Below are 7474 nucleotides of genomic sequence, written 5' to 3' on the forward strand. Positions count from 1 at the left end.
TATGATATGACTAGTATTATGTTGCTTATAGTAGGCTAAGCGCAAGCCGAAACATCAACATGTGAAAGTCGTAGAATTTTGCGATCAAACTGTGGCTAGTACTTTGATGATGCTTGTAGCCAACCGAATTGGTTGAAAAGCCCAATAAGTAAGCTAACTTGGGAGAGCTTGTTGGAAACCAAATGCTACTAGATTGGTCCAAATACATCCTTCAACAGGGGATCACTTGGCTCGCTTTACGAAGAGGAGCACAGCTATATGTGTTAATTCGGTATGAATCGCAAGATTTGTTTACCGACCTCTCTAACGCAAAAGGCGGTCTCGGCTTCGGCTGTTGACTGCGTCCGATTCAGGGTTATATAACTCTCGATTGAACACATTGATGTTCTATTGTTGGTGCTTCCAATAAAATTGGAACACTTAAAGCAGAACCGATTCAAATAATAGCATTCTGATCAATGATTGCATTCCTTGATCAAGAACTGCTGGAGTCATTGTGATGGCGAATTTTCTTCATAAGAAAATTGCAAAGAGACGGAACTTAATGAGACTAGTATTATGTTGTTTCTAGTAAGCGGAAGCTGAAACAGCAACATGTGAAAATCAAGTTTTGTTCAATGATCTCGAGGCGATAAGTACTATGAAGCAACTAGTAGCCTAAGCATGACTCAGATTTGAGACAGTCAAAAAGACTGGCGAAACTTCTTCACATGAAAGTTACATAGAGAACTACAAATGTATACAGCGAGTATTATGTTGTTTCTAGTAGGCGAAAGCTGAAACATCAACATGTGAAAGTTGTCTGCAAACTGTAGAACGATATGTGATTAGTACTGTGCTGTTACTAGTAGCCAGTCTGACTGTAGAAGCCAAGACAAAGGGAAACTAATGCATCTGAAAAGGACAAGTTATGGAAAGGTATGCACGATAAGTATTATGTTGTTTCTAGTAAGCGGCAGCTGAAACATCAACATGTGAACGTCGTTGTGTACAGTAACCTAGAACTATATAGTCCTTAGTAACGTGCATTTACTAGTACCTGTAATTGGTATTCAGACTCAGGCAGTTTGGAATAGTTTGGCAAAGATGCACCAGAGAAAACTGGGATTTGATACAGAAATTGTTGAATACAAGTATTATGCTGCTTCTAGTAGGTTGAATCCGAAACATCAGCATGTGAAAATTGAAAACATTTCTGGTTCGAATTGTCACAAGTATTTGGTGATCTGAGTAGCCAAACTCACTACAACGCCAATTGAAGGCAAAAATTCTCAACGGGAAAAGCTATTCTCATTGAATGAGCTAACAAGACGAGTATTATGTTGCTTCTAGTAGGCGAAAGCCAAAACATCAACATGTGAAAGTCTTGCTGAACAAATTTAATGTTGTTGAGCTCAGTACCGTGTGAATTAGTAGCCATAATTGGCGAGCGAAAATTGAACTGGCGAAACTTCGTCTTTGGAAAATTGCAGATGCCGAGCACTTATTTTGCAACGAGTATTATGTTGACTGTAGTAAGCGAAAGCCGAAACAGCAACATGTGAAAGCTGTTGAAATTTGTGGTCATTTTGCAATAAGTACAAGGAGTGTAACTAGTAGCCAGGTCAAAATTTGGGATAAGAATGAGCAAAAATTCTGCATGAGAACAGTTGAAATTATGAAACTAAATTACAAAGACTAGTATTATGTTGTTTCGAGTACGCGAAAGCGGAAACATCAACATGTGAACGTTTGTAACGAAGTTTCGTTAATTTTCAGCCTAGTACTGAGCAAGAACGAGTAGCCTCATCTCCAATCCCACGCAAAATGTAGTGAAATATGTGAGTGAACCTTATTCACGGTGAGGGTTTCCCGAGGTCTGTATTGCAGCGAGTATTATGTTGCTTCTAGTAAGCGAAAGCTGAAACAACAACATTTGAAAGTTGGAATTAATGACTGAATGGAAACTTCGACCTGTGTTTGATAGTAGTAGCGAACAAAACTGCTGAATCGGTTTCTGTCTCATATTGGTCAGTGAACCAATTAAGAGACAATCAACTACATAACCTGAATTGGGCGAGAGAACCCCCTTAACTTAAGCATATCAGTAAGGGGAGGAAAAGAAATCAACTGAGAATCCCTTAGTAATGGCGAATGAACAGGGAAAAGCTCATCGGGAAGAGAAATGGCAACATTTCTCGGTGTCCGGTATGGTTTGATGCTAGACTGGTGAATTTGTCCTGATGTCTACTGGAAAGTAGCATCAAAGAAGGTGAAAATCCTGTAAAGGTCATTTTCGATACCAGTCATAATGGCTCATTCCTATGAGTAGAGTTGTTTGAAAGTGCAACTCGAAGCTGGAGATATGTCTCTCCAAAAGCTAATTATAAAGCGAGACCGATAGTAAACAAGTACCGTGAGGGAAAGTTGAAAAGCACTCTGAAGAGAGAGTGAAAAGTACGTGAAACTGTTGAAGGGGAACTGGAGTGAGCGTTACCATACTCAATGCCTTGATATTATATTCTCGGCTACCGAGTAGTGTAGTTGTCGTCTTTTGGCAAATCTTGTTAATGAATCGAGCAGAAGTTTTCCTCGGAATTCTTCTTGTTGATTCTAAACAAAATGAGATAAATTGATCTTGATTGCCTGTCTGACCTCAACTTCCTATTCAATGCTCTCTACAGCCCGTCTTGAAACACGGACCAAGGAGTGTGAGTTGCTTGCAAGTGTTGTCGCTCATTGAAAGCGCACACGCGAAATGAAAGTGAACAGTGTAATTTTTATGAATTGCACTACTTTGTGTGGTGAGGGCGCCGATTCGGTGTCCCGCAACCACGGACGGTTTTGCTCTTATTGCATGACTGATCCAGAGCAAGTAGCACACGACCCGAAAGATGGTGATCTATGCTTGGGCAGGGCGAAGCCACGGGAAACCATGGTGGAAGCCCGAAGCGGTTCTGACGTGCAAATCGATCGTCTGACCTGAGCATAGGGGCGAAAGACTAATCGAACCATCTAGTAGCTGGTTTCCTCCGAAGTTTCCCTCAGGATAGCAAAAGCTTGAGCAAGATTGAAAAATCTTCGCAAAGCAATTTCATCGGTTAAAGCGAATGATTAGAGGAATGGGGGAAAATTTTTCCTTCACCTATTCTCAAACTATAAATCGGTGAGATGTCCTTGTGACTTAATTGCACTTGGACTATGAATGCAAGCTTTTTGTGGGCCGCTTTTGGTAAGCAGAACCGGCGATGTGGGATGAACCAAAAGTTGGGTTAAGGCGCCTAACTACTTGCTCATGAGTCACCACAAAAGGTGTTGATTGATACTGACAGCAGGACGGTGGTCATGGAAGTTGAAATCCGCTAAGGAGTGTGTAACAACTCACCTGCCGAATCAATCAGCCCTGAAAATGGATGGCACTAGAGCTCGTGGCCTATACCCAACCATGAATATCAATATCTAACGCAAGTTAGATTAGAGAAAAAGAGCCTCACCAGCTCAAAAATGATATTCATGTGTAGGAGGACACATTGATTGCGCTAAAGTATGCACGCAAGTGTATGCGCGAAGCGATCAATGGAGCAGATCTTGGTGGAAGTAGCAAGTACTCAAATGAGAACTTTGAGGACTGAAGCGGGAAAGGCTTTCATGTGAACAGCGTTTGCACATGAGTTAGTCGATTCTAAAAGACAGGCTAATGCCAAAGTCTTGAATAGTGGTTTCTTGAAAACTGCTGAGTCTCGAAAGAGCATCGGGTTAAAATTCCCGAACTTACTCTCCTGGCATTGAGACGGCAACGTCATTGAGGTCGAACTTTGTCATTGGGACCTTGGGGAAGAGTTATCTTTTCTTTATAACACGTTGTAGAGTCCTTGGAATTGATTCAATCAGAGATAAGGCTCGAAGCGTGCAAGAGCACAGCAGCATTTGCTGTGTCCCAATTGTTCCTGGTGGCACATAAAAGTTTGGCTTAGCAGATGTCAGGAGAGTGAATCGTACCGATTACCGCATCAGGTCCCCAAGGTGAAAAGCCTCTGGTCTTGGAACAGTGTAGATAAGGGAAGTCGGCAAAATAGATCCGTACCTTCGGAAGAAGGATTGGCTCTGAGGAGTGGGTGTAACAAGCCTTTAGTTTGACGCTTCGGTCTGCTAAAGCGTGCGATGGCCTTCGGGTTGTTGGCGTTTGGTTTGACTGCTAGCTGATATGCTTTAGGTCTATTCTGTTGCACAAAAAACACTCGAACTCTGAACTGGTTCGGACAAGGGGAATCCGACTGTTTAATTAAAACAAAGCATTGCGATGGCTGGTGAAACGGTGTTGACGCAATGTGATTTCTGCCCAGTGCTCTGAATGTCAAAGTGAAGAAATTCAAATAAGCGCGGGTAAACGGCGGGAGTAACTATGACTCTCTTAAGATCCGTACCTTCGGCGGGAGTAACTATGACTCTCTTATGACTCTCTTAAGTGATGATTAGTTGACTGTGTGCAACCTCCACGAGGTCTCGCTGGAAACTGCCATTCGTGGCTGAGCTAAGCACACCATCAATAGTCCCCGGAATGGACAAACCTTAAAAACTTGCCCAGTGGAAGGAAAACCACTCAACAAACCACGGTTTCGGAGTCATACCAAAACAAAGACTGTCCGTGGAAGGCAAACCACTAAAACCACGGTTTCGGAGTCACACCAAAACAAAGACTGTCCGTGGAAGGCGAACCACTAAAAACCACGGTTTCGGAGTCATACCAGAACAAAGGCTGTCCGGTGAAGTGTGCTGACCACCTTAAAAGTTCGCCAACCACTTTGGGTAAAACCAAAGTCTGTACCTCGGTACAGTAGTCCCAACGATGAAGACAATCAATGAGAAAGATCTGGCCTCAGCCAGACAAGACAGTGTGAGCACCAGTAGTTGTGGAGACGTGGCCTCCAAGTGGACCTGCGACATCTGCGGACAGGGTCCGTTCAGGAGTGAGCTCGGCCTGAAGCAGCACAAGACCAGAAGTCACAAGTCAGGGGCATCACAGACGAAAGCATCACAGGGAGCACATGCGGGCAGGGCTCCCACCCAGGAACCCGTGAGTGGCCAAGCAACAGCCCCCAACTGGTGCTGCTCAATCTGTGGTGCTGGACCCTTCAAAGGACAGACTGGTCTCTCACTTCACACCAAAAGCAGGCACCCAGATACATACCACCAGATGCAGGCCCAGAAGACAGGCAGATCTAATGCAAGGTGGACTCTTGAGGAAATGGCTCTGGTCAGAGACGCGATGAGGGTCCTTGATCCCGCATCCCAGAAGCAAGAGAATGAGCAACTGGCAAGACTGTTCCCCCATCGATCCGCTGAGGCATTCAAGGGCTTGAGAAAGAACCAACAGTTTGTGGCAATGATGCAGGAACATGACAGGGAGGAAAACACTGTGCAGGAAGACAGACCAAGACACTGTCTTGAGACGGGCATCGACCTTGAGATGCTGGCTCTTCCTCCTCCGGGTGAATGGCACAGAATGACGGACGACGATCTCACCCAGTACGTCGAGAGAGAGGGACAGATGTGGCTACAAACCCTTGCACAAGAACCAGGGAAGAATGGGGGACAGAGGGCTCACAAACATCCTAGACGATCCAAGAAGGGCATGAGACGGCACCAGTATGCAAGACTGCAGGCTCTTTACAGACGTGACAGGGCTAAGGCAGCGGCATCAGTGATGGATGGGTCATGGGAGAAGTTTGGTGAGCACAACCCCATCACCGACAAGACAGGGTTTCTTGATGCTTGGCAGCAGCTCCTTGAGACGGAAGCAGAGACAATAGACCTAAGCACAATCAGCGGTCAGGGTTGGGTCACTCCAATCACCATCGAAGAAGTGGCCAAGTGTGTGCAGACCATGGGACAGACAGCTTCTGGACCAGACAGGGTGAGCAGGAAGACGGTGACTTGCATCCCCTTCAAGAAGTTGGTCTCCCACTTCAATCTCTGGCTGCTGGCTGAACATCTACCCGAGTGGCTCCTTAGTGGAAGAACAGTGTTCATCCCCAAAGTGGCAGGGTCTCAGGAACCAATGGACTTCAGACCCATCACAGTGGCAAGTGTACTGGCCAGGGTGTTCCACAAGTGCTTAGCTGCACGACTTGAGGACCTAGACGACAATATCAGACAGAAGGGCTTCAAGAGGGTAGATGGGACGGCAACCAACTCTCTTCTGCTGCAGGGCATTATCAGTGAGGCAAAGACACAGAGACGGGGACTCAAACTGGCCTTCATAGATGTGAAGAAGGCCTTTGACAGTGTGACCCACAAGGCCCTGGCAGAAGCAGCACTAGAAGCAGGCATAGACCCCAAGATCCTCAGATACATCATGAAGGGCTACAAGAGACAGGGCACAACTCTGGAGATCGACGGAGCAAGACGCTTGGTGAAGCCATCCAAGGGGGTCAGACAGGGGGATCCCATCTCCCCAATCCTATTCAACCTTGTGATGAACAGGGTGCTGAAGACTCTACCCCAAACGACTGGAATCCAGATGGGCTCAGAAAAGCTGAATCACCTCGCCTTTGCCGATGACGTTGTGTTGCTAGCTCAGACGCAGACAGGGCTTCAGGACTCTATCAACAGACTGGAGATAGGGCTGGAAAGATGTGGTCTCTCTCTCAATGCCAAGAAGTGTGCAACCCTAGATGTGGACACAGTGCCAAGGGACCGACAGATAGTGATAAACCCTAACACAGTGTTCAGCAGCAGGGCAGGAGGTCTCCCCGTGATGACAGCAGAGTCCTTCTACAAGTACCTGGGCATTGAGACAGGGGCATATGGTACGAGGACAAACACCATCAAGAAGCTGGAGAAGAAGCTAGATGACCTGAGAAGAGCCCCCCTGAAACCACAGCAACGAATCTGGATACTCAAGACCTACTGCATACCCAGTGTGTACCATCAGCTAGTCCTTGCAAAGACAACGAAGCAGGTCCTGGGAGGCATTGACAGGGTCATCAGGAGGACGGTGAGGCAGTTCCTAAGATGGCCCAAAGACACCCCAAAGGAAATGTTCCATGCAGACGTTGACGATGGAGGACTGGGCATACCTGAGCTGCAGAAAAGGGTACCACTGATGCAGGAATCCAGACTGACAAGACTAATGAGAGACGAGGACCCAGCAGTGGCAGCCCTCACCCAGACAGTGTTCTTCAAGAAGTTGCTGGAAAGCATAGAAGCAGCAAGGCCTACCGTTGACAGTGTGACCCCACATAGCATAGCAGAGCTCAGAATCAGACAGGGAGACAGGTTGCACACCACAGTAGATGGGGCTGGACTCAAGACTGTGCGACAGTGTGGGGGTCATGGGATCTTGACCAACGGCACACTACTCATGACAGGGTCCACCTTCATTGCTGTGATGAAGATCAGAGGCAACCTGATGACAACAAAAGCTAAGATGCAGAGGTGGCACAAAGGACAGGACCCCTCATGTGATGCATGTGGTAGACGAGAGACGCTGGCC

The 7474-nt window shown here is 46.4% G+C and overlaps 2 pseudogenes; both read left to right on the plus strand.

Moving 5' to 3' along the window:
- Positions 1-206: 206 nt before the first annotated feature.
- On the plus strand, positions 207-358 carry LOC142355642 (5.8S ribosomal RNA; annotated as a pseudogene).
- Positions 359-2041: 1683 nt separating this feature from the next.
- The window catches only part of LOC142355638 (large subunit ribosomal RNA), a 7319-nt pseudogene continuing 1886 nt past the window's right edge, over positions 2042-7474 (plus strand).

Source organism: Convolutriloba macropyga, unplaced genomic scaffold, assembly GCF_964194025.1.
Source record: "Convolutriloba macropyga unplaced genomic scaffold, txConMacr16.3 SCAFFOLD_322, whole genome shotgun sequence".
In the NCBI taxonomy this organism is placed as follows: Eukaryota; Metazoa; Xenacoelomorpha; order Acoela; family Convolutidae; genus Convolutriloba; species Convolutriloba macropyga.